Raw genomic sequence first — 11,121 nt, 5'->3', positions numbered from 1 at the left:
TGCCTCACATTACAGCATCTGGAGGAGATGAGAAAGAAAGAGAAAAGCCTGTGGAGTAACAGTGAGTGGGTGGAAGCTGTTAGGAAATGAAAGGGAATAAAAACTGAAAGTAGGAGCCCGAGGCCAGCCCGCGTGAGGGCCCAAGTCAGGTTGAATGATGAGCGTTTGGAGCAAGGCCTTCAGAGTGGCTTGAGAGCATGAGAGTAAAAATAGCTGCCTTTAATCTTCCTAAAGCCTCACTTTATCTCAGGAATTGCAGGGGCCTTGGAGGACTGCTTTCTAATTCTGGTAAATGTCTGTATAACAGAGGTGGGCCAGGGCCTCTGTTCTCCAGGGGCACCCACAAGCCTTTGGCCTCTGGCTGGGCAGATGGGAGTGCTTGGCTTGGAGCCTGTCCTCCGTCTGGGGCCCAGAGCATGGCAGCTCCTGAGCCCTGGCCGAAAAACCCAGACCTGCTCCCACTCGCAGATAGTAAAACCATAATACCCCTCCAGAGAGCTGGGCTGAAATCACCATCTCTTCTGCTCACCCCTGATACAAATTCGTAAGTCGCCCCAGAGTCAGGGGAAGAGAAGAAGCTTAAAGATACCCACAAATAAAAAACTGCACCTTCAGTAGGCCCTGCATCCTATTTAACAAATGCAGGAAAGTCTGGTTCTGGAGGTCAGGTGGTTCCCCCTAGAGAATGATTAATTCTGACTCCCCTCTGTTCTCCAGCAAGGCTTCTCGCCTGTCACTGGGCTGCTCGGGAAATGCAGGTGTGTGTTCACTTAAGCAAAACACACGGAGGAAGGGCAGTGAACCACCAAAACCAACAGCCCAGGGTGCCCACAGCTGACAGGGCAGTCCCAGGCCTGGTTTAGAGAGCGTGCTTTCACTGATGGTCCCGGAGATCCAGCAGGCCAAAGGCACCAGGGTAACTTAAGGTGAAAGCCTTTTTTTAAAGCCTCAAGCCGATGCTTGTCTAGGCAAGATGTATTTGGAAGTTTATGCTCCTTGCATTCTTGAAGCATTTTCCAGGCTCAGTTACGCTGCGAAGCCCCTAGCTAGTCAGTTACCGGAGTTGCCAGTTGTACTCGTCAGGTCGGGCCGCAGTGACAGGACTGGCCTCCTGGCCCCGCCAACTGCAGGGCACAGGGAAACGTGGGAGAGCATGTACCCGGCCGTAAGTGTCTCTGTTGCACTGATCTTTTAATCGAGGGAAACAAGCATTCTGGGACCCACAGACTCAGAGGTGAGCAGGCATCTGACAGCACAGGTCAGCCCCATGGTAGGTCCCACTTTGGGGACCTTTAAAAATCCTCAAACGTGGTCCTCACTACTCAGATTTTTCACTCCCCCTACCCCCCTAAAATTTATACTATTCTCAAACCCTGATCATTTCCACTTCTGAAAGCTTTAATGTTTCCTGAAGCTTACCTGACCAAGACATTATCGTTGTTACTTCAGAGTAACAACTACATAAAATTGTCAATACATTTATGTCCCAGGTGCTGACCTAGTTGTAGGGTATGAAATGGTGAATGAAACAGACATGTTTCCTGCTTCTGTTCTAGTGGGAGGGTAGCAATGACCATCAGTTAGTCAGTCTTCCCTTTGATGGTTTGGGTCTCACCAGGTCTTGTACATCCAGAGTTGGGTGTGTGAGCCTGGGCAAGGTGATATGGCCTACTCACTTCTACTTTTATTTCAAAGATTAATGTTTTGATAATTTTTGGCTTTAGCATCCTTTGATTAGGGCAAGAGCCCTTCATGTTAAACTACTAGTTGAGAACAGAAGTGATGATAGAGTTGCAGTATATTAATTAGTTGATAAGTTCACTCCAACACCCAGCACACTAGGAGAGAGTTCTAGAAAGTGGATTATCCTGTCTGGTGACACCTTCAGACTTCTGGGCTCACCCACAAGAGAACCTGCGTCTGCTTTCCTCAGCCCCCCCCGCCCCCCGCCAGCTGCTGCCAGCAGAAGCATTCACACGACCCCAAGCAAGCCTGAGCACCTCCTTAAATTTTGCACCATAGGCACCTCACTTGCCTCACCCGAGGCCCAGCCCTGGCAGCACCAAACAGTTCCTGAGACCCAAGTCCTACAGAAAGACACACGTGGTCTCCCGCCTTGGGGCCCTCACAGCTGAGCCAGGAGATGTGACTCACTGGGAGAGTAGCAACGGCAAGGTAGTGTGGCTGGTGCCCAAGGTCAACTACAGACCAGAGTTGTAGGAGCTCTCCAAGGTCTCGAAAGGAACACAAGGCGAGTTGAACTTTGAGCTCAGCCTTGGCGTTGGGTGGAGTTTAGATAAGCTGAGAGAAAGGGGAACAGCATTTTAGCCAAAGGAAAGAGTCTGAGTAGAGGCATCATGGTGAGATGGAAATACAACTTTGGATCTGGATCTGGTTTCTGTGTGATCCTGGCAAGTTACAAACCCTCCCTGGGCCTCCTTTCCAAGTTTGTTAGATTACTGTCTCCTCTAAACGGTTCCTGTGCCATGAGGTGTAAAGTGTCTACTGCAGTGGCTCCACATGGGGAGGGGGAGGGGTGCTCAAGAAGCAGTAATCATACGATCGCTGCTGCAGGTAAAGCACGAAGTTCGAAGCTCGAGGGGGTAGGATGGAGCCAGCTGAGCTGGCCTCTGTCCAGGGTCAGCCTTTCACGTAGTACTGAACGGGCAGTGAGCAGCCAATCAGCCCAGCTCCCGGCCGGCCTCCCACACCCTGCTGCACCGAAAACAGAGCCCCTCCTTAGCACACACACTTGGCAAGCACGCTCTCCCAGCCTGTCCTAGGCCTCACCCCTCTTTAGGCCTATACAGCCAGGGGGTGGGGAGCTATTGAGGAATCCATATTGATTGCAGGCCCCACCCTAGCCAGGATCCTAATCTCACACGTGGCCCAGAGTCCTAGCTGATGACTCAGCCTCCAGTCTCGGCACATTCTGTCCTCACACCTGTACGGGGTGAACTTCTTCAGACCCTCTTGCTCACGTTACTGCCCTGTGCAGGCACCTCCAGGGCAGCGGGTCTAGCCTTGGCTGCATAGTGGAAGCCCTTGAAAATCCCGATGCCCAGGCCGTCCCCAGACCAATTCTGTGAGATTCTCTGGGAGGTAGGACCTCCCCTTCCCTATCCCCATCAGTAATTAAAGCTCCTCAGAGGACTGCAAATGTACAGACAAAACTGGGAACTCCTGCAATGGCTCCCCATCGTGGGCTTGGGTTTAGGGCTGGGGCCGAGGAGAAGGGACTAGCCCTGCACTGTGCAGTGTGACCGTAGCATCGCCATCCCCTGGAGCTTGTTAGAAATGCAGAATCAGAGGACTAGCTGATCGTGAATCTGCATTTTTACCAGGTTCCCGGGTGATTCCTGCACACTGTCAAGTTCGAGAAGCACTGGCACCAGCTTTTACTAGACGCTCACAGTGGTCCAAGTGCCGTGCCAGGTATTTACACATGCCATCTCATTTCAGCCTCACAGCCTCTCAGCTGTTAGCGCCCCCTCTGACAAACAAGGAGACACCTGCCATTCATTCAACAAATCCTTCCTGAGTGCCTAATATGAGAGAAGCTCCGTACTAGGGACTGGGGATCAAAAAGGGAGCTCCCCTGCTGGACTAGTGCTTAGAGACCAATGGGGTATGATGTCAGCGTTATCACTTAACAGCTGTGTGTTCATGGGTGACTTCCTTGGCTTCTCTGAGCTCCAGTTTCCTCTTCTGCAGATCTGGGCTGTGGTCATGATTCAGTGATTTCCCCTAGGCCAAGTACTCACCAGAAGGCTTGGATCTAGCGAGAGCTCAAGAATGGTTGCTATTGTTTATACTGGTAAAAATACTACCAGGTTGTGGGGAGGAGGGGGAGTGGGGTAGAGGGACACCAGGCCACAGTGGTGCCTGCGGAGAGGCGGCAGGGATGAGAGCGAGGTCGTGAACGCCAAGAACCTCCCAGGAGGTGATGCACGGGGGAGGAGCCGGGGTGTGGTCAAGGTTGCCCTGTCCTCGCACTGCCTGGCCTCATTTCTCTGGATCAGGCTGGTTCTTCCCACTTTTCTGACGAGTAGATGAATCAGACCACTAGAAGCAGCATGAGTCTGGGCCTAGATCTCGCCCTTGGCCCCTTGAAGCCCTTTGTGGTTCCTCGAGGAAAGACACCGAGCAGCCCCTCCAGACCCGGGCTTGATTCGCCTGAGGTCCTCTCCTGCGCCCCACCTTGGCCTGCGGAGCGCGGGCGCCCCCTTCCGGCGGAGCCGAGCCACGGCAGCGGGCCCTGGCGAGTCCCAGGCATGCCCAGGGCGACGGGGAGGCGCAGCCAACCCGGCTGAGACCCCGCCCCGCGCGGCCCTGATCCCACGGGGTGGGGCCCCGGCTGTGGAATTGCGGCCCGGGCCCGCGCAAGGGTCGGGTCTGCGGAATCGGTTTAGGGGTTTCGTGTTCCTCGGAGTCCCACCATTGTTTCCTGTAATTTAATTTTCTCTCCTGAAGGCGTTGCTAATTAAATCCTTTCTCCGAGCCGTCGTCCCCCTCCCCTGCTCCTCTGTTTATTAATTACCCAGCACGTGCGAGGGAGCTCTCGGCCCCAGCTGCCAGGCGCGCTCAGGTGGATGGGCCTAGCTGCTCGCTCTACTGGCCGCCTGCTCGGCTCCCTCCTCGGGTCTCCCAGGGCTCTTTCCACCTGGACCATGTGAGCGGTCCTTACAAGTCTGATTAAAAGCAGGAACAGCCCTTTTCCTGCTGCTGCTGACCTCTGCTGGCTTGGAATCCATCAAAATCCAATTCATGTCATTTCACCTCCCCTGTCTTTCCAACTCTGAAATCATACTCCTCACTGCTTTTTCCCCTAAGCACTCTTCCTGCCTTTCCCCCCACCGTCCAGTGCACAACACGCTAGGCAGAGGTTTGCCACGCTGAGCCCAGTGGCTTGTGGAAGGTCTCACGGCTTATCTAAGGCACAATCGGGACTAGATCTCAGCTCTCCTGAAGCTTAGCCTCTCAGGGGTCACGAACTCAGAAGGCTGCAAGGGCCCTGTGTGCCGCACAGTGGGGAGGGGTCGAGTCTGCGGCAAGGGAGAGCTGTGCTTGCCCCTTTGGGGGGGTTCATTCGGTGTGCCCCACTGAGGGCCGAGAATGTCCACTTCTTGATAAGTCTAAGAGTGAGTCCAAAGAGGGTGTGGAGAAAAGGGAAGCCTCCTACACTGTTGGTGGGAATGGAAATTGGTGCAGCCAAAAACAGTATGGAAGTCCCTTAAAAAACTAAAACTAAAGTTTAAGCAATTCCACTCCTAGGCATATAATCTGGAAACGGTGAAAACTCGAATTCAGAAACATACATTCACCCCAGTGTTCATAGCAGCACTATTTACAATAGCCAAGACATGGAAGCAACCTAAATGTCCATCGACAGATGAACGGATAAAGAAGATGTGGCACATATATACCATGGAATATTACTCAGCCATAAAAAAGAAATAATGCCATTTGCAGCAACATAGATGGACCTAGAGATTATCATACTGAGCGAAGTAAGTCAGACAGAGAAAGACGAATATCATATGATATCACTTATACGTGGAATCTTTAAAAAATGATACAAATGAACTTATTTACAAAACAGAAACAGACTCACGGACATAGAAAAACTACTCATTACCAAAGTGGAAAGTAGAGGAGATGGATAAATTAGGAATTTGGGATTAACAGATACATACTACTCTATATAAAATAGATAAACAACGAGGACCTACTGTATAGCACAGGGATCAATATCTTGTAATAAGCTATAATGGGAAAGAATCTGAAAAAGAATATCTATCGATAGATAGATATACATATATATCTACGTACGTATATATGTACAACTGAATCATTTTGCTGTATACCTGAAACATTGTAAATCAACTATACTTCAGTAAAAAATTAATATTGCATATTTAACTATAAAAAAGAAAAGAGTGAGTCCAATGTCCAAGGATGGCAGTGACCGGAACCACTGGGCACTTTGGACTCACCGTGTGGTGATCTTTCCAAGATGCCACTTACTGCTTAGGGGACATGTGAGCCCCACCCCCATGCCTGCCCATCCAAGGCCTAGTTCTGCCCATGCTGTGGAGAAGGTTCCCAGGCTGGCACCCCTCCCACCGCTCATGCAGGGCCCCCCTTCCCCTCAGATCTCCCCATGTCTTGGACGCCACTCTCCCCTCCTCTCTATCTGAAATTCCCCATTCAGACCGCATCTGGCCCAACTCTCAGCCCTCTATCAGGCAGAAAAAGAAGGCAGCTCGAGCGGATCCCAGAATTTGGAAGGAGGAGTTGTGGCTGGGGGTGGTGGTGGTGTGTGCTGTCTTTAAGGAGATACTGGTGGTGGGGATTTCAGGCATCAAAGGAGGCCAGAAAGGGGCATTTGGGGACAGGGACTCTGGGAAGGAGCCCACACACAGGACTGCCTCCCCTCTGGAAGCCTCCCAACTCTGGCTCTCGGCTGCCCTCGGCTCAGAGTTTCAGGTCAGTGCCCTGCTCCCTGCCTGCCAGCTTCTGGCTAAGGCTGCCTTCAGTGGGGAGGACATTAACATGTGATCTCGCCTCGCCAGCTATCCCTTTGGCCCCTCCGGAGGCTTCTCTTTTCGAATAGGTTGTAGATGAGCTTTGGTGTCTGTGTCTCTTCCTCCTCAGAGCCCACTCCATCTTAGGGTCTTTGGTGCCTCCCCTGCTCTGGTCTCTGTGGGAAGGGGTGTGAGAGGTGCCCGGCTGTGCTCGGCCTTCTGGCAGTGTCTGGTCCCCTCCTGCAGGTGCCCGGATACTGCCTGGGAGGGCAGCAGCCCGGAAATAACTCAGGCCTTTCCCCCTGGCTAGGCATTGTCCCTGAGCCCTGGAGGATGGCCTCAGCCTGGGCTGTTCTCAGACCCGCACAGTCAGTCTCTGGTAGAAGCTGCTTCATCCAGGGCAACTCGCCATCATCATCAGTCTGGGAGGAACCAGATACACCTCATAGTTCCTGAAATCAGCCTGTTTTCACCTGCACAGTCACCTTAAGCAGCTGACTGTCCACTCTGTGAAGAGAGAGGCTGAGCCTTGTTCTTCTCTCTGTTCCCACCAGGGCCTATCACATAGTAGGTGCTCAATAAATGTGTTGGATGAATCAGTCAGTCAATGAATTAATGAATAAAAATGAGACTCCTTGTTACTTTTCAGCAGAGAATTTATTGGATGTCTACAACAGTCCACGTAGAAAGACAATCTAGTGTCTGGGTTAAAAGGATAAAGTCAGGAGCAGGCAGCCTGGGTTTGAATCCCAGCTCTGCCACAAGGCTTTGGGCAAGTTATATAACCTCTCTGGGCCTCAGTTTCTTTATCTGGAAAATAGGGGTAGTAATAAATCATACCTCAAGGGGTTGCTATGAGGAATAAATAGTGCAGGTAAAGTGTGTGTACGGCAAGGGCCTGCCATGCAGAGAATGCTCAGTAAGTGTTGGTCATTCTCACTCACGGTAGAATTACTGCGACAGTAGTGTCAGTGGGCTGCACTCTACACTAGGAATGGGGGAAACCAGGACACTCCATCATCTCCATTCCCGCCCTCTAATGTTCACAGTAGAGTTGGGAGACGAAATCCACAAGGAGGGAGGAAGTTAGAGCTGCCAGGTGTAAGGGAAGATTCCCCCAGGGCTGGACTAGTTGAGGAGAGGCCCTGTGGGATGTAGTGGGGCTGGGAGAGGCCTAGGCTGATGGAAGAGGCATGTAGTTTTGGGGTGTGGGGTCACCCACGAGGGGGCAGAGGGCCACAAGGGGGATGGGGACCTTGCCAGTCAAGTCAGGAGATTGTACATCATGCAGGTCATCCCTACATTTCAGGGTTTTTAGCTTTTCAATTCTACTCTAGCTCCTGGAGGCCATCTTGGCAGAAACAGTTCCCTTCTAACCCCATTTGCTGAGTCTGGGTGGGAAGGAAAGAGTGATGGGGAGCTCCCAGAGGCCCCTCTTTGGGTCCAGGGTGAGGTCCAGGGATCTCCGATGGTCCCAATTGAGTTTTCCAGCAGCTTCAGGCTGAAACTCTGGGCAAGAAACATGACCCCCTGCCTTTGGTCTCCAACCTGGAGGACTCTGCTGGTCTAAACATCAGTTTGTGCCTGATACACCCAAGCAGGACACCCTTGACCTAGGATGAGCCAAGGGTTTGTAAGAAGTGATCAGAGGGAGGAGACAGGGGGAGCGTGCCCTCAGGACTAAAATCTTCTCTGACTGTGGTTGCATACTCATGCTCGCATCACTCCTAAATGGAGACTTGAAATTCCCAGAAATCAGCTGGCATCCCTGCCCCTGGATAGTCCTTCCCATCCCCACTTCCACCCACAGCCTTGCTTTTCTGCCTAGCCAACTCCTATTCATCCTCTGTGACCCAGATGTCACCTCCTCTGGGAAGTCTTCCAGCCTACCCATGGCTGAGTGAGTGCTCTCTTCCAGGCTTCCCTAGCACCCTGTCCTCCTCCTTCCATCATCGCTCTCAAACCACAGGACCGTCTGTGATTGGTCCTCTTCCCTGTGAGCTCCCCCAGGTCAGGTCTCATTCATCTTTGCCTTCCTGGTTTTTGGCACCATGCCTGGCATCGAGTCAGCATCAATGAATGTTTGAGGAATGAATGGAGAAGCTGGGCTAGCACCACCCAGAGAGAGAGGAATAGGGCAGAGGCAGAGGCCAACACCAAGAGCAGCTGAGCTACCCCAGACACCACCTGCCCTACCAGCAGGCTTGCCTGGCTGGTAAGCAGGTCCAAGGTTCTGCCTCATCTCTAAGGCACCTGGGATAAGACAGGAGTCAGGCATCCTTGCTCTCTGCCCATCACCCCCTTTTCTCGCCAGCAGGAGGGGCTGCTTCCCAAGCATCCCTGAGAGCATGCCCAGAAGCAGGGCAGGAGGGACATGAGGGGGAACAATGAGGCCAGTTGGAGGACACAGGGTACAGAGAGGAGCCAGGGCATTTGGGGGACCAAATACATGGAGTGACGGGGACAACCATGTTCTTAGTGGAGGAGACTGGCTGAAAGATGGCTGCCAGGACCGAAGGACTGGACTCCTCATTATAGTGGAGGGGGATGTGGTTTAGGTCTCCTCAAGCACATCCTTTCCCCAAAGCTCCTTTGGTTCCCGAGCGCTGGGGAGCCCAGTATCTCACTGTGTCTGACACTGGGTGTGGAGACCAGAGGACCTATGACCTCTATTGCCACAGGCAGATGGCTCCCCACGCCCCGGCTTTGGGAGTCAGAGAGTTGTGCATAAAAAAGCTCTGAACCCCTTCCTCCACTCAAGGTTGCAGAGTGGTTATTGAGAGTGACACCATCAACTGCCAACCAGTGGGCCAATGACAGTGGCGAGCGCTGCGGGGGCCCTGCACCCTGCCCAGGGTCATGTTCTCCTCCCAATTCCAGTGCTCCTGATGGCCTGTCCTTTGAGGTCACACTGATCACCCCACCTCAACCTTCAGGATCACCTTGGATCCTTTCGCCACTGCCCCTTCAGTCATGCTCCATGTCTGTGAAGTGCCTCTGATATCTTCCCTTCCTTACCAACCTTCAGCCACTACTCCCCCCTAGACCCTGGTTATATCATACGCAGATCATAGCAAATGCCTCTTATCTGGTCCCTCCCACTTCCAGTCTACCTGCCAAGGCTCCATTTTCTGAGCTCTAGCTCTAATCAGGTAATTCCCTTGCTCAAAACAATGGTTCCCTATTACCGGTCAAATTCATTCCAGATCTCTTCTTAGCTTGGCATTCAAGGCCCCTCTGCTCAGGTCCCAACTCTTAGCCTTAACTCCCTCTGCCTCACTGTGATGTCCCCTATCCTAACTGTTCCACAATCATTCCAAGGCTCCAGGCCTGTTCCCTCCACCTGGACAGCCCTCTCCATCCCTCTCCACCTGCAGAGATCTCATCCCTCCTTCCAGGCTCTGCCCAAATGGAAGCTCCCTGCTCCCTACCTCTGGATGTGCCCTCTTCGTCCTCTGAGCACTCCCAGGAACCTCTCCCAGGATGTGAACCCCTGGAGAACAGAGCTGTCTCATTTGTCTTCCAGCCCCACTGTGTGCACAGCCCAGTGCTGGGCACATCAGGGGAAGAAGAGGTATGGAGCGAGTGAATGAGCACTGATCTGTGCAATCATTGAGCACCTACTATGTGCCTGGTCCCTGCCAGGCATCCAGGGTACAGTGCGAACAAGGCAGGTGTGTCTGCCCTGTGGAGTATGGATAGATCACACTCTAGAATGTGCTGAGGATTAGCTGCAGCTCCATTCATCCCTTCCCGCCGGCCCCAGCATATCTCGGGGCTGCCTTGCTGGTTGCCCCTTGGTGTGTGTTCAGGGAATGCCGACCCATATACAACACTGACCTTGGCTGAAGGTTCTTCAACAGCCCAAGTAGAATGAGCACTTTGCAGCTGTGTCCTCCATCAGTCCAGGCCTGCACATCTTTGGATGCATCAGAGGTTATGCCCATTCACCTGCTCAGGGACCACTCCCTCCCTGCAGGGCTCAACACCCTCCCAGCTACCAAGGTGTCCACATATTATAGGGGCCAAGAGGGCAGGGGGCCCTGGCTGATCCTCAGTGGTGGTCAGTTCTGGCTGAGACGGAGGACGAGGTGGACTCCCCTCTTCATTCACTGCCCAGCTGTCACGGGAAGGAGTGGGAGAGGAGGATTGGGGGAGGGAGGAGGAGGCAAGTTCCCAGGTGGGACATTCCATCCCTGGTGCCTGTGGGTCCACAGATCCCAGCACGTAGACCTGCTACCAACCAGGGTTGGTACCCACACTTTTACTGACCACACAGCACAATCCTGACCACTCACAATGGACACTGGCTGATGGGCTGGAGCAGGACCCTGGGGGCCCCACGCAGCTGCCAAGCGCTGCCCTTTTCATCGCTGGATGCGAGGTGAGCCCGGGATCCCAGGGAAGGAGCAGGAGCAGCTGGGACAGCAGGGCTGGATTGCTCAGGGAGTCTGGACAGTGGTTATTTACCTACTGGAACAGAAGCGTTTTGAATACTTACCTTAAATATTTTAGCAGCTAGTATGACTGTGTCAGTGTATTCCAGCCTTGCCAGCCCTGCTACCAACCACAGTGCCAAAACATTCACATCAAG

Source organism: Balaenoptera physalus (assembly GCF_965194825.1).
Source record: "Balaenoptera physalus genome assembly, chromosome: 2".
NCBI lineage: Eukaryota > Metazoa > Chordata > Mammalia > Artiodactyla > Balaenopteridae > Balaenoptera > Balaenoptera physalus.
The sequence above is the reverse complement of the archived record's forward strand: the minus strand, read 5'-3'. Positions refer to the sequence as shown.